This window comes from Miscanthus floridulus, chromosome 9 (genome assembly GCF_019320115.1).
Source record: "Miscanthus floridulus cultivar M001 chromosome 9, ASM1932011v1, whole genome shotgun sequence".
NCBI lineage: Eukaryota > Viridiplantae > Streptophyta > Magnoliopsida > Poales > Poaceae > Miscanthus > Miscanthus floridulus.
The window spans coordinates 120,838,063-120,852,252 of NC_089588.1; the positions used below are offsets into that span (position 1 = coordinate 120,838,063).

Consider the following 14,190-nt stretch of genomic DNA (forward strand, 5'->3'; position numbering starts at 1 on the left):
CTCACCACCTGACCAACGACGTCGGCGCTGTAGTTGATGATGCACTGGAGCCACGTCTCGTAGTACAGGTCCGAGAGTCGGGACCTACAGACCTTGTCCTGCACTCGCGCCGCCTGGTCCTCAAACCCTTCGTCGCACCTGAAGAAGTCCTGCATACAGACATCATGTATCGTTTCATTATTTTAAGAACGACCAATGAATGCGTAGTATTGACCAATTTAGTGCGATGAAGACTCACCCAGAACTCGGCCTTGATCCGCGCCGCAATGGTGCCGAACTCGCTGTCCTCGGCGGCATAGAAGTGGTCCCACGTCCAGGGTGGCGAAGTCACCGAGGCATAGGTGACCATGCCAGGGTAGTGCTGCCGAATCAGAAGGCCCAGGGTGCCATTGATGTGCCGGCCCGTTCCGGACACAACTTCCCAGTTGCTGCAAGAGTCATTAAGAAGAATTGTGGAGATGCAGTTCGATTTTCAACATGTCATATGAAATAGTAGTGAAATAATACTTACTTGTCGCCGCTGGGTCGAATCACCGGGCGCCGGTGAAGTGGGATCGGCCGCGCCGGTAGCTGTGAGGGCCCGCGCAAGTAGACTCCCAACGAGGTAGAGCCAGAGGCAGTGCTAGTGGAACCCCCTGGTGTCGCTATCGCCGCCTCCCCATGGTCCGACGAGTCAGAGGAAGTGCCACCCCTCCTATGTGTAGGCCCACCGACTGGTCGTCCACGTCCACCAACGGGGTGGCAGCCGGCTGCACCCTCATCTTCGGACGGCCGCGGGGGCGGCCGCTCCTCGTCCTCCTCGTCGGCGGCTCCGACAAGCGGTCCTCCTCAGCGTGGGGTGGTGACCATATAAAACATGCATGCAAAGGAGGAGGGGGTTATACCTAGGGTGGCGGTGGAGTCAGGCTAGCAGGGCAGTGGCGTGTCGGTGCAGTGGCGAGGCGATGCGGTGCAGGCAGACCAGCAGCACCGACGAAGACGATCGGGGTCGCCGAGTCCCTCCCACGGGTCCTTCTCCTACATAAAAAGGCAATAGGTTAGAATCCGTTGAAAAATTCGGCAGCACCTCCCTTGCACGGGGAGGTTTCCAAAACCTGCAAGAAACGTAGGCGCGATGGCCAACAACCACATATATACCAAACGTAGGCACGAAGGCAACAAACATATATATACCAAGACGAGCCATGTACTTTAGTTCTCTTTCCATGCAGATGAAAGTATCGAAGTAGTACAACAACAAGTACTACTACCACTACAACTACTACCAACACTAACACTACTACTACTAACACTACTACTATCACTACTTACTACTAACAGTACTACTAACACTACTAACTACTAACTACTACTACTTACTAACTACTACTAACACTACTAAGTACTACTACTAACTACTACAGGTGTAGGACTTCGCGACGAGAATGGCAGCGACGAGGGTCGGCGACGACGGCGGGGACGGCCGCAGCGGCGTGAGGGTCGACGGGCCTAGGCCGGCACCTTCCTTCTCCTCCTCTCTTCTCCCCTCCTCCTCTCTTCTCCCCTTCTCCTCTCTTCTCCCCTGCCTCCTCCTCCTCTCTTCTGCAGTGGCGCGGTGGCCGGGGCGGGGTGGCGTGGTGGCCGGGGCGGGGTGGTGCGGTGGCCGGGGAGGGGAGGCACGGTGGCCGGCGGCGGCGGCTGAGGGAGAGAGAGGTGAGAGGGAGAGAGAAATGAGAGAGCGAGACAGAGAGCGCGCCGGCCGGGCGCGGTTGAAGGAAACGGCGGCTTTGTCGAGTGCCAGATCGGCGGCACTCGTCAAAGTCAATTTTCTTCGCCGAGTGTCGTGATCCGGCACTCGGTGAAGTCTTAATAAAATTTCAACAGCTCTTTGCCGAGTGCCAGCTGGGCGGCACTCGGCAAAGAATTTACTTTGCCGAGTGCCAACCCTAGGCACTCGGCAAAATATTTTTTTTTGTTTTTTGCCACCAATTTTTTTTGAAGCTTTAGTACATTACCACAAACAACATGTTTAAATTTGGGACATTTTCATTACCTTTTGGCATATTTCTATAGTTTATTTTGTTTTGTTGAATTTTCCAGAAAATGTAAGTTTGAACTACAGGTGCATCGAATAATGGATTACATTCGTTCAAAAAATGTTATCCTTGTTTCTTAGTGTAAATTTAGGCTAAATCCAGGAACTGTCTCGAAATTTCGATCAACGTGCTCATGGGGCAACGCCGCCAACCTGCGTGGGAGTGGTTTTTTAATTGTATAAAATGCGAACGAATTCCGAAAATCATGAAACTTGTCGAGTTGTCGCCGTATCGTATGCGTATGCCGTGGAAAAAATTTGAAAAAGTTTCGAGCACGTTGTCACGTACGATGCTCACAAACTAGGACATCTCCACATGTGTTTTGTGAGCATCGTACGTGACAACGTGCTCGAAACTTTTTCAAATTTTTTCCACGGCATACGCATACGATACGGCGACAACTCGACAAGTTTCATGATTTTCGGTGATCACATGTGGAGATGTCCTGGTTTGTGAGCATCGTACGTGACAACGCACTCGAAACTTTTTCAAATTTTTTTCACGGCATACGCATACGATACGGCGACAACTCGACAAGTTTCATGATTTTCGGAATTCGTTCGCATTTTATACAATTAAAAAACCACTCCCACGCAGGTTGGCGGCGTTGCCCCGTGAGCACGTTGATCGAAATTTCGAGACAGTTCCTGGATTTAGCCTAAATTTACACTAAGAAACAAGGATAACATTTTTTGAACGAATGTAATCCATTATTCGATGCACCTGCAGTTCAAACTTATATTTTCTGGAAAAAATCAACAAAACAAAATAAACTATAGAAATATGCCAAAAGGCAATGAAAATGTCCCAAATTTAAACATGTTGTTTGTGGTAGTGTACTAAAGCTTCAAAAAAAAAATTGGTGGCAAAAAAACAAAAAAAATAAATTATTTTGCCGAGTACCTAGGGTTGGCACTCGACAAAGTAAATTCTTTGCCGAGTGCCAAACGGGGGGCACTCGGCAAAGGGGACGCCGCTGAATGCCGTTAAGCCCTACCAATCTTTGCCGAGTGTCTGCCTTTGCCGAGTGCCAGGCACTCGGCAAAGACAGCCTTTGCCGAGTGTAGGTCTATGCCGAGTGCCAGGCACTCGGCAAAGGCCTCTTTGCCGAGTGTCATATTTTGCCGAGTGCGGCGCTCAGCAAAGCAGGTCTTTGCCGAGTGCCTGAAATTTGGCACTCGGCAAAGATTTTTGCACTCGGCAAATCACGTGTTTCCCGTAGTGGTAGTGAGAGTCGGTTGTGTGGATACAATTGACTGTGCAAATGTAATTTCACGGTTGGTTTGAGGCAAGAAACTGACTGAAAAAATGTTTTCACGGTCAGTGAACTAACTGCGAAAAAATGTTTTCAAAGTTGTTAGAATGGAAGACCGACTGTGACAATGCTTTCACAGACGGTCGCTGGCCTGTCTGTAAGTACTGATTTTCAAGCCACCACCGTGTTTGATCAACATACGAAATGTCTTTGTAGTAGTTTCCTAAGAGGACCAGCGCTGGCAATAAAAATGACTCAGATACGGCTCGTGATGTTTTCCACACCTGCTACCAGCAGACCTTTATTTTATTGTGGTTTGAACACCATGCAGTCGAGCTAGTCACCAAATCAAATTGAAGCACTCCTGCGTGCCGATCCTTCCATCACGAAATGAATAAACAAACAAACATGGGTGTGTGAGTGTCGCACATTTCAACGCGAGGGAATGCATACGAAAGCGAGAAAGTGACTCCAACCGACCAAATCAGCAGCAGGCTGCTTAATTCCCTAAAGAGAGTCGTTTTGGAAACAACTTTAACTCCCACTTTTTTCGCTATCAAATCTTTATAAAATAGTTAAAATATACTTTTATGAAACTATATTTCGCGACCACTTACATCACCTTTAAATTTCTAAACTCAACATAAAAGAATTTATTTGTAGTCTATAAGTTTAAAATGTTTGACTTGAGCAACCTCAAAACAACAACTTGCTTTAAGGAGAACCGGAGGGAGTAAATCCAACTGCACGTGTAAATTAATAATTTGGATTCCAGTGTGAGCACGCAGGTGACCACGGACGGGACGACGGAAGCGCCCGCCCGCCCAGGTCGTAGGCACGAGACTGCAGTAAATCCCCGTTCCCGTTCTCACTACCTTGTTCATTCCTCTGCTGCCAGGTCCTGCCTTCGCTTTCGTACATTCTCCTGAGGGCAGTGTCAGCTGCTTGAAAACCACGGCCTCGTACATCAGAGAACACCCTGCAACCTACCAAGCATGTCACTTGCTTCCGTTGCCACCGCACTGCGGTTGTCGCGTGTTGCATCACGGCAGGACTTGCCGGTGCGGTGGCGGCCAAGGACACTGTCTCGGCGCGGCGGCCGCTGCGGGGCAACGACACGGGGGTCTCGGTGCAGGGCAAGTTCGAGCTCGGACTCTTCAGCCCCGGCGTCTCCGGCCGGTTCTACTTCGGCATCTGGTACAAGAACGTGCCCGTGCAGACCGTCATCTGGGTCGGCAATCGTGTCAATCCCCTGTCCGGTGTTGCCTCCACCGAGCTCCGGGTGTCCTCATCCGACGGGAACCTCGAGCTCGTCGGCGATGGGCTTGTTAAGAACACAGTACGTCTAAAACGTAGATTAGGGGATAAACATCTTACTTAGATGGAGAAACTGATTTCTCTACTTCGCTCTGGCGCAGTTGCGCCGCAGCCACGTGAACGCTGGTGTCGTGAGAGCTCGGCGCGATGGAGTCCAGCGTAGTGGTGGCGATGCAGAGGTGACGGTGACGCGAGGTGCCGCGGTCCGGTGGTGACGGCGAAGTCAGTGGATCTTCCCGTCGCTGGCAGCACCCTCTTTAGATCGGGTTAGGTTTAGCTGTTGGTGGGTCACGGCGGCTCAGGTCAACCTCGTAGTTAGAGCCCTGGTCCCCACCTCTCTTTATAGTGCTGTGCGGCAGGGGCCCACCAACCATGGAATGGTTGGACGCCCCCGATCAGTGCGTTGATCCAAGGGCACAATTGGCCGTTGGGCTAATTGGTGGAGATCAAACTAACATTCTCCCCCTTGATCTCACCATACATCTTTCAATTTCATATCATTTACTTTTATTCATTCCATTACAGATTAGCGCATAGAGCATGTTTTATCGTCACGGTCAATTGCCGATAGATTTAACAATTACAACACACCACTCTGTTCTGAAATAGATACTTAACTTTTGGCCTTCGCTTTGTCCAGGAACTATAGGCTTTCCCTTAAACCCATGCCGGCTATATGTTCTCTGAACACGTTGGGTGGTAAGCCTTTTGTAAGCGGATCCGCGAGCATCTTTTCGGTACTTATATGCTCAAGACTTATGACATGATCCCGGTCTTTATCTTTCACAACATAATACATTATGTCAATTTGTTTGGCAGCACCACTTGATTTATTGTTGTGAGCATACTGTACTGCCGGATTATTATCGCAGTATAACTTAAGTGGTCTATAGATATCGTCAACTACCTTCAAACCGAGTATGAACTTCTTTAGCTAGTTCATCTGCCCCGTTGCCTCATAACACGCTACAAACTCTGCATACATTGTGGACGATGTAGTGATGGTTTGCTTTGAGCTTTTTCATAAAATAGCCCCCCTTGCGAAAGTGAATACATATCCAGACGTGGATTTTCTATCATCTCCCGCATAATCAGAATGTGAATATCCCACTATATGGAGTGAATCTGATCTTCTATACGCCATCATAAGGCTTTTCTTTCCTCGCAAATAACGCAAGACTTTCTTTACTAATTTCTAGTGTTATGTTCCAGGATTGCTCTGGAATTTATCAAGTAACCCGGTAACAAATGCTAAGTCAGGGCGCGTACATACTTGAGCATATTACAAACTTCCGACAGTTGAAGCATATGGAACCGTTTTCATTTGATCAATCTTATACTGATTCCTGGGGCATTGAAAATCCCCATATCTGTCGCCCTTCACTATAGGAGCAAGTGAGGGACTACATTTGTGCAAACTATATTTCTTTAGAACTTTTTCTAAGTATGCCTTTTGTGATAGTCCTAATACCCATTTACTTCTATCTCGGTGAATCTTGATCCCTAGAACGAACGAAGCTTCCCCAAGATCTTTCATATCAAATTTTGAGGATAAAAACTTCTTTGTCTCCAGTAGTAGACTGACATCACTACTAGCAAGTAAAATATCATCCACATACAGGACAAGGAAGAGAAACTTCCCATTCTTAAACTTTGCATAGACACAATTGTCCTCTACATTCTCTTTAAACCCAAAATTCCTTATTGTCTGATCAAACTTCAAGTACCACTGTCTTGAAGCTCGTTTTAATCCATAAATGGATTTCTTTAGGCGGCATTCCATTCATTCTTTTTCTTTCATGACAAAATATTTCGGTTGTGCCATGTAAACATTTTCCTCCAAGTCCCCGTTGAGAAATGTCGTCTTTACATCCATCTGATGTAATTCAAAATCGTAATGTGCCACTAATGCCATTATGATTCTGAAGGAATCCTTACATAAGACTGGAGAAAATATCTCATTGTAATCAATCCATTCTCTTTGCGTAAAGCCTTTTGCCACAAGTCACGCTTTATATCTCTCTATATTCCGTTGAGAGTCAAGTTTTATTTTGTAGACCCATTTACAGCCAACTGTTTTGGCTCCTTTAGGAATTATGTCCAAGTCCCAAATTTTATTGGCATTCATAGATTTCATTTCATCTTCCAATGCCTCAAGCCACTTTGATGAATGGTCACTTCTCATGGTTTCTTCAAATGAGGTGGGATCATCCTCCAATTGAAATTCCTCATTATTGTATACTTCATAGTCAGCAGGAATAGCTGATTTTCTAACTCTTTGAGACCTTCTAGGGGCCTCCACAATTGGCCCATCTTCTGTTTAAGGCTGTTGTTGCTCCCCTCATGTGTGGCAATAGGTTCTATAGGATCCTAAAGAATAGGTTCCTCATCGTCATTCATTGTTGCCGCAGGTGGAATAATAACAGGTGCTGGCACCACAGTATCTTGCACTGTCGGTGTAGCGACAACAGGTAGTGAGAAAAATTGCTCATGAATCATCGGAGTCAGCGCATACACCCGCTTCTCTTCAAGGTCAATTTTTCGAGCTACCATGCTCCCCCTCATCATTTCGTCCTCTAGGAAGACAGCGTGTCTCGTTTCCACAAACTTTGTATGTCTGTCTGGACAGTAGAAACAAAAACTTTTTGACTTTTTTGGGTAGCCAATGAAATGGAAACTTACTGTTTTGGGATCTGGCTTTCCAATGTTTGGGTTAAATACTTTAGCCTCAGCAAGACTCCTCGGCACACGTAAATGGTTTAGTGAGGGTACTCTTCTTGTCCACAACTCATACGGTGTTTTGGGCACCGACTTACTTAATACTCTATTGAGAATATGAATGGCGGTTTTTAACGCCTCCATCCATAGGCTCAACGGTAAGGTGGAGTAACTTATCATACTGCGCACCATATCCATCAGGGTACGATTGCGTCTTTCAGCTACTCCATTCTGCTGAGGTTCGCCCGGTATAGAATACTGGGCTACTATGCCATTCTCCTATAAGATCCTCGCAAAAGGTCTAGAAACTTGGCCATATGGGGTATACCGACCGTAGTACTCCCTCCACGGTCGGATCTAACTATCTTAATCTTTAAATTATGTTGGTTTTCAACTTCTACCTTAAATATCTTAAATTTATCCAATGCTTCTGTTCTTTCTTTAATTGGATAAATGTATCCATAACGGGAGTAATTATCTGTGAATGTTATGAATGAATCATAACCATCCACACTCTTTACATGAAACGGATCACAGATGTCTGTGTGAATAATCTGTAAAATTCCTGCGCTTCATTTGACATCTTTCTTAATTATCTTTACATACTTTCCTTTTATGCATTCTCTACATTGTTCTAAATCTGAGAACTCTAATGGAGGAAGAATATCATTCTGAGCTAGCCTTTCTATTCTCTCCCTCGAAATATGGCCTAAACGACAGTGCCATACTTTCGATGACGCATCGTGAGCTCTCTTTCGTTTTCTGTTTACATCCGCAGACGAGGATACATTCTCATTGTCGCACGCAACGTTCCCATCGTCGCATACAACATTCACATCATCACGTAGTGATAACAAATAAAACTCTTTTTGTAACATAGCAAGACCAACACATGCATTATTAAATGTTATCTTACATTTGCCATTTCCAGAGTACCTCTCTGTCACCAGCTACTTTATCAACTGGGTAGCATATGTCTTTGAAGACCCAGTGAACTGACTTTTTATTCTATTGAGGTACTCGATGACCGTGTTACACTCTAGGATTGAGCCCACAATTGCAGGCTCAATCGTTTTCTTTATCACAGCCAAACATTTCTGGTTGGCAGTGACCCACTTCCTATGCTCAAGGTCATAGGACATCTTTTGGGATTCAAAATCCCTCTCTCTAGTTGTCCAAGCGGCATCAGCCTCGTTTGTCTCCCTCACCGGTGCCACAGACTCAGTGAGACACAGTGAGGTGACTACCCAGTCCACCTTAGCCAAGATGAAGGTCAGGTCAATCTTTTTTCTTCCACTCCGTGTAGATGTCACCTTTGAGAGTGGGGATCAAGTTGTATCCGCCTGGCAACACAAATCGTATAGAACGAGAACCTAAATAATAACAACAATTGCATGCCTTGATTCCAACGTTGGTCAAAATTAAAACATACAACTGTTTATACATTAAATCTACGTCACCGTTGGGCAAAAATAGAAATAATGCATAAAATCATTAAAATTACGATATTGTTATTAACAACGTTGGTCAGAAAATAACTACATCATAATCATGTCAAAATCTCTTTTTCTCCAATTAAATATCACGTTGGTTCAAAATAACTAGAGAATAAACTGTTTCTTTAGCAACGGAAACATGAAAATTCATTATCTATGTTTCAGAAGCATTAAACTTTTCTCAAATATTCTCTGAAAATTATCCTGTTGGTTCAAATTTTAACAGAGATATTAAACTAGACAAAATTCATCGAAATCTGCTTCTAAAAATTAAATAAAACAAAAACAAAAAATGTTACTATGCAATTTGGACCAAAATTCTTGGCGCGCTATGCACTGTCGTGGCCTAGCTGTGAAAATCAGCCTGCTCCTGTTCGGCTCTCTTGCGCGCTGCGCCTTCCTAGGCCACAACCTGGGCCTAGACCAGCAAAGCCGCATGCCGCGCGAGCCCACCAGGGCCAAAAGTTGGCCCATTCGCTGTCAGTCGTTCATCTGCATTGGACGGTCGAGCACGCGCATCGATCGAACAAAACTCCGACGCACCGACTCTGAGCGCAGCAGTAGCGAGCGACCGAGTGAGAGCAAGCGGTGATGGCGCCGTCGCCGGCATGCACGCTCCCCAGCGGGTGAGCACGCCGCCATTGAGTGGTCTGGGTGGCGGTGCCCTGATCCCCACGCGGGCTACAGTGAGGAGCTTGCGAAACCCTAGATCAGACCCAGTCGCATCTCCTTCTCTTTCTCAGCCTCGTGAGAGACCGAGCGAAGATGAGAGCTCAAGGTGGACGAGACGCAGGGGATGGCGGCTCCGCCGTGGCACCCCTCGTCGACGCACACGTGCGGCCCGAGCCGCGCGTGGCATCATTGAGCGGCACCACGGTGGTGCCCTTTGGCCTGAGCCCGAGGCGGATATCGTGCGCGGCGCTTCTCCCGCCTCGGCGGCTAGGGTTGACTTCCCTCGCGGCGTCCATGCGACGGCCGACGGTGGAGACGGAGCGGGTGGACCCCAGGTAGGAGCTTGTTCCCCTTGTCCGAATTGCTCTCTTCCCCTTCCTCGTCGCGAGTTAGGGTTAGGGTTTCGTTAGGGTTCGGATTAACCCGATTCAGTTTTTCTCTCGGTTTTGATTCGAGATCGGTGAGATAAGCCCCTTCCCCTCCCCCCTTCTTCTCTTTTAGATCTTCTTTCTTTTCTTTTCAGAGTTGAACCGATTTGGGGTTAGGGTTAGGGTTAGGGTTCATCTTCCCCGATGGGTTTGGGTTCGGTTGAACCCTCTGCATTTCTATTTCTTCCCCTCGATTAGGGTTAGGGTTTCAATCCAAACTGGATCGAACCCTCTGTTACTCTTCGATTTCTTTTCAATTCTCTACCCCATACTAGGTCTACACACTATTAACCTGCCTCTAATGCCATTGTTGAGAACGCAGTACCTCTGAAACGTAGATCAAGGGGATAAACATCTTTCTTAGATGGAGAAACTGATTCCTCTACTTCACTCTAGCGTAGTTGCGCCGCAGCCGTGTGGACGCCGGTGTCATGGGAGCTCAGCGCGATGGAGTCCACTGTAGTGGTGGCGATGTAGAGGCAATGGTGACGCGAGGTGTCGTGGTCCGATGTTGACGGCAAAGTCAGTGGGTCTTTCCATCGCTGGCAGCACCCTCTTTAGATTGGGTTAGGTTTAGCTGTTGGTGGGTCACGGTGGCTCAAGTCAACCTCGTAGTTAGAGCCCTGGTCCCCACCTCTCTTTATAGTGTTGTGCGACGGGAGCCCACTAACCTTGGAATGGTTGGACGCCCCCGATCAGGGCGTGTTGATCCAAGGACCTAATTGGCCGGTGGAGATCAAACTAATAGGGCTCAGCCCATCCTCCCCTACCACGCCAGGCGTTGTGTGGTCACCTGGTCCTCCTCGATGGCGGCAACTCCTCCAACGTGCTGTGGCAGAGCTTCGACCACCCGACGGACACGCTAGTGCCCGAGGCGTGGCTCGGCGAGGACAAGCTCACCGGCGAGTACTAGACGCCGACGTCGTGGCGCAGCGGCGTCTGGACGGGGCACGTGTTCGCCAACCTACCGGAGGCCGTCAACAACGTGCTCTTCAACCAGACGTATGTCGAGACGTCAGCGTACCTGCGGCGTCAACAGCGTGCTCTACGACAACACGACCATCACGCGCATGGTGCTGGACCTCACCTACCAGACGAAGCAATTCATTTGGGTCCTCGGCAACCAGAGCTGGCATTTCTTCTGTGCCGCGCCCACCGTCCGGTGCGACGTCTATGCGCTCTGTGGCGCCTTCGACATCTACGACCAGAGGAGCCAGTAGCCGTGCCAGTGCCCGCCCGGGTTCGCTCCGGTAGCGGACCGGGTCTGGGGCCTCAGCGACTAGAGCGTCGGGTGCCACCGAAGCCTACCGCTGCAGTGCGGGGGCAACGGGTCAATGGACGGCTTCCTAGAGCTGCCGAGAACGAAGCTCCCTAACGATTCGCTCTCCGTGGCAGGCGCCGCCCAGAGCGAAGCAGAGTGCGAGTTGGCTTGTCTAAACAACTGCTCCTGCCAGGCCTACACATTCTCTGGCGGTGGTTGCACTGTCTGGCACGACGGATTCCGCAACCTTGAGCAACTGTTTCGAGATGCCGAGGGCGGGGGCGGGGTGGGGCGGGGGTTCGTCGTCGTCGAGCCTGTACCTCGGGCCGTTGGAATCTAAATTGCAGCATCTGCGCGGCGCGAAGGGGAAGAAGAACAGGCAAATTGCAGCATCGTTTTGGCACGCCCTTGGCATCTTCTCTATTACCAGTACTAGTAGTATTTCTGGCGGGCTTGACGATCCCATCAAATGAGCATTCAAGTTTTGACACCGAAGCCACCATGCTTTGTCACACTACTAGAGAACAGACTTTAGAACGATGTCCTAATTTGGCATTAGCCTCGGCATTTTTTGCCCCTGGGACTAAAGGTTCCTGCCCAACGGTCATCCGCGGGGCAGGGATCTTTAGTCCCAGCTGGTATTATCAACCGGGACTAAAGGAACCTTTAGTCCCGGTTGGTAATACCAGCCGGGACTAAAGCTTTTAGTCCCGGTTTGGGTGATGCCCTAGGAATAAAGAGTAATCTTTAGTCCCGGTTTGGCCCCCTAACCGGGACTAATTATCCCGGCCTATAGACCAGCTCATTTCTTCCTTCCCGAGCCCGAGCCATTCCATTCAAACTCATTGCCTCTGTTCTTCAGCTTGCTGTTGTTCTTGCTCTCTCCCCCTCTATTGGTGTTGCTCTTCAATTTTGGAGGTAACAAACTTAATCCTCTTATGTTTTATCAGTAGCTTATCTCATTTTGCGATGTAGATGCATGTGTAACTTTATATGTTGGACTTTATTATGATTTTATGTCATTTTTAGCTCAAAATCACATGATGATTTGCATATATGTTTGGATAAACAAAAGTTAAATTAGTTCATCAAAATCACTTGATAGTTTAGTATTGCTAGTATATGTAGTACATTTCATGGTTTAGTTAGATAAATAAATATTTTTATTTTTTTTAATATATTACTTTAGAAATGAGAAATTTACAATAGTTTGCAAAAATAAGTATAGAAAGTAACTTGATATGGTGGATTTGATTATGATTTCTATGTCATTTTTTAGCTCAAAATCACATGATGATTTACAATAGTAAAATCACTTGATAGTTTGGTATTTTACTATTATACATAGTACATATTTCATGGTTTAGTTAGATAAATAAATAATTTTAGTTTTGTTTAAATATATTATTTTAGAAAATGTGAAATTTACACTAGTTTGCAAAAATAAGTATAGAAAGTAGATGACAACTGGTACCGGATCCTCGGCCTCTCGTTCGGTTGCGAAACGACTAAGGCCAGAACTCCCTCTCATTATCTGCGGCAAGTGTAAGCAGAAGATTGTGATGGAGTACCGAGTCAAGAGACAGGGACCCATCAAGGGTCGTGTTTTCTACAAGTGTCCGGATCATGATGTGAGTTTCTTACGCATTTGATTATTATGACTAATTGACCTGCTTTTCTTGAATATTTTTGACTAAATATTTTTTGGCTTTAATTTTAGTGGGAGGGCAATGGATGCGATGGTTGGTACTGGGAGAAAGATTATGCTACATACGTGCAGAATTCAGGGTGCAGCTTGAGGTAGCGGCTGCTGATGATGAGGCAGTGAGCCAGCAGGAGAAGCTTATTGATATTCAACAGACGAATGATTTGTCTGTTTTAGTTGCGTACGGTCACGAAATAATTATGTTACTGAAGTGCATTGTAGTTTTAGTTTGTTTAGTGATAGTTGGGATTGCTTACGTTGTAGCCAGGCTTAGTTAATTAATCAACCATGTGTAGTGTCATCTATGTTGTGTAATAAAATACTTAATTATGTTCAAGGTTTTCATAATTTGTCGTGTAATGCAGATTATGTCACGCCATTGGATGTACAATGCCGATCGCCGCTCCTAAGACTTTATTGAGGGCGTGCACTATTTCTTAGGTGTGGCCTGAGGCAAATAAGCGGGATGGTTTCATGTGCTGTCCATGTGCCCTATGTAAGAATTTAAAGGAATATTCAAGCTCAATGAGTCTTCATTCACATTTGCTTAAGTCAGGTTTCATGTCAAACTATATATGTTGGACTAAGCATGGAGAAAGCGGGGTCATGATGGAAGAAGGTGAAGGAGAAGATTTAGACATTGATGACATTATTGCTTAGTATGGTGCCTTTGATGATACTACAATGGGGGGAGATGAAGAAGAGGTAGCGGTAGAAGATGATCTCGGTGATGCTCTTGGCGATGCCATTCGTGATGCACAACAAGAATGCGAAAGTGAAAAAGAGAAAGTTAAGTTCGAGCGCATGCTTGAGGATCATAGGAAGTTGCTATACCCGACGGCCGAAGAGGGGCAAAAAAAGCTAGGTACAACACTGGAATTGCTACAGTGGAAGGCAAAGAATGGTGTATCCGATAAGGCATTTGGGAATTTATTGAACCTCATAAAGAAGATGCTTCCGAAGCCAAATGAATTGCCCACCACTACGTACGAAGCAAAAAAGGTTGTCTGCCCTTTGGGATTAAAAATCCTAGAAGATACATGCATGTCCTAATGACTGCATCCTCTACCATGGCAATGAATACGAGAATTTAGGATGAATGCCCGGTATGTAAAGCATCGCGGTATAAGATCAGGCGCGATGATCCTGGTGACGTCGAGGGTGAACAACAGTCCTAGAAAGAAAATCCCTACCAAGGTTATGTGGTATGCTCCTATAATACCACGCTTAAAACGTTTGTTCAGAAATAAAGACCATAGCAAA

General features: G+C 46.7%; 1 pseudogene; it reads left to right on the plus strand.

The window, feature by feature from the left end:
- The first annotated feature begins 660 nt into the window (after positions 1 to 660).
- Positions 661 to 11,562, plus strand: LOC136480760 (G-type lectin S-receptor-like serine/threonine-protein kinase At2g19130; annotated as a pseudogene).
- The last annotated feature ends 2,628 nt before the right edge of the window (positions 11,563 to 14,190 follow it).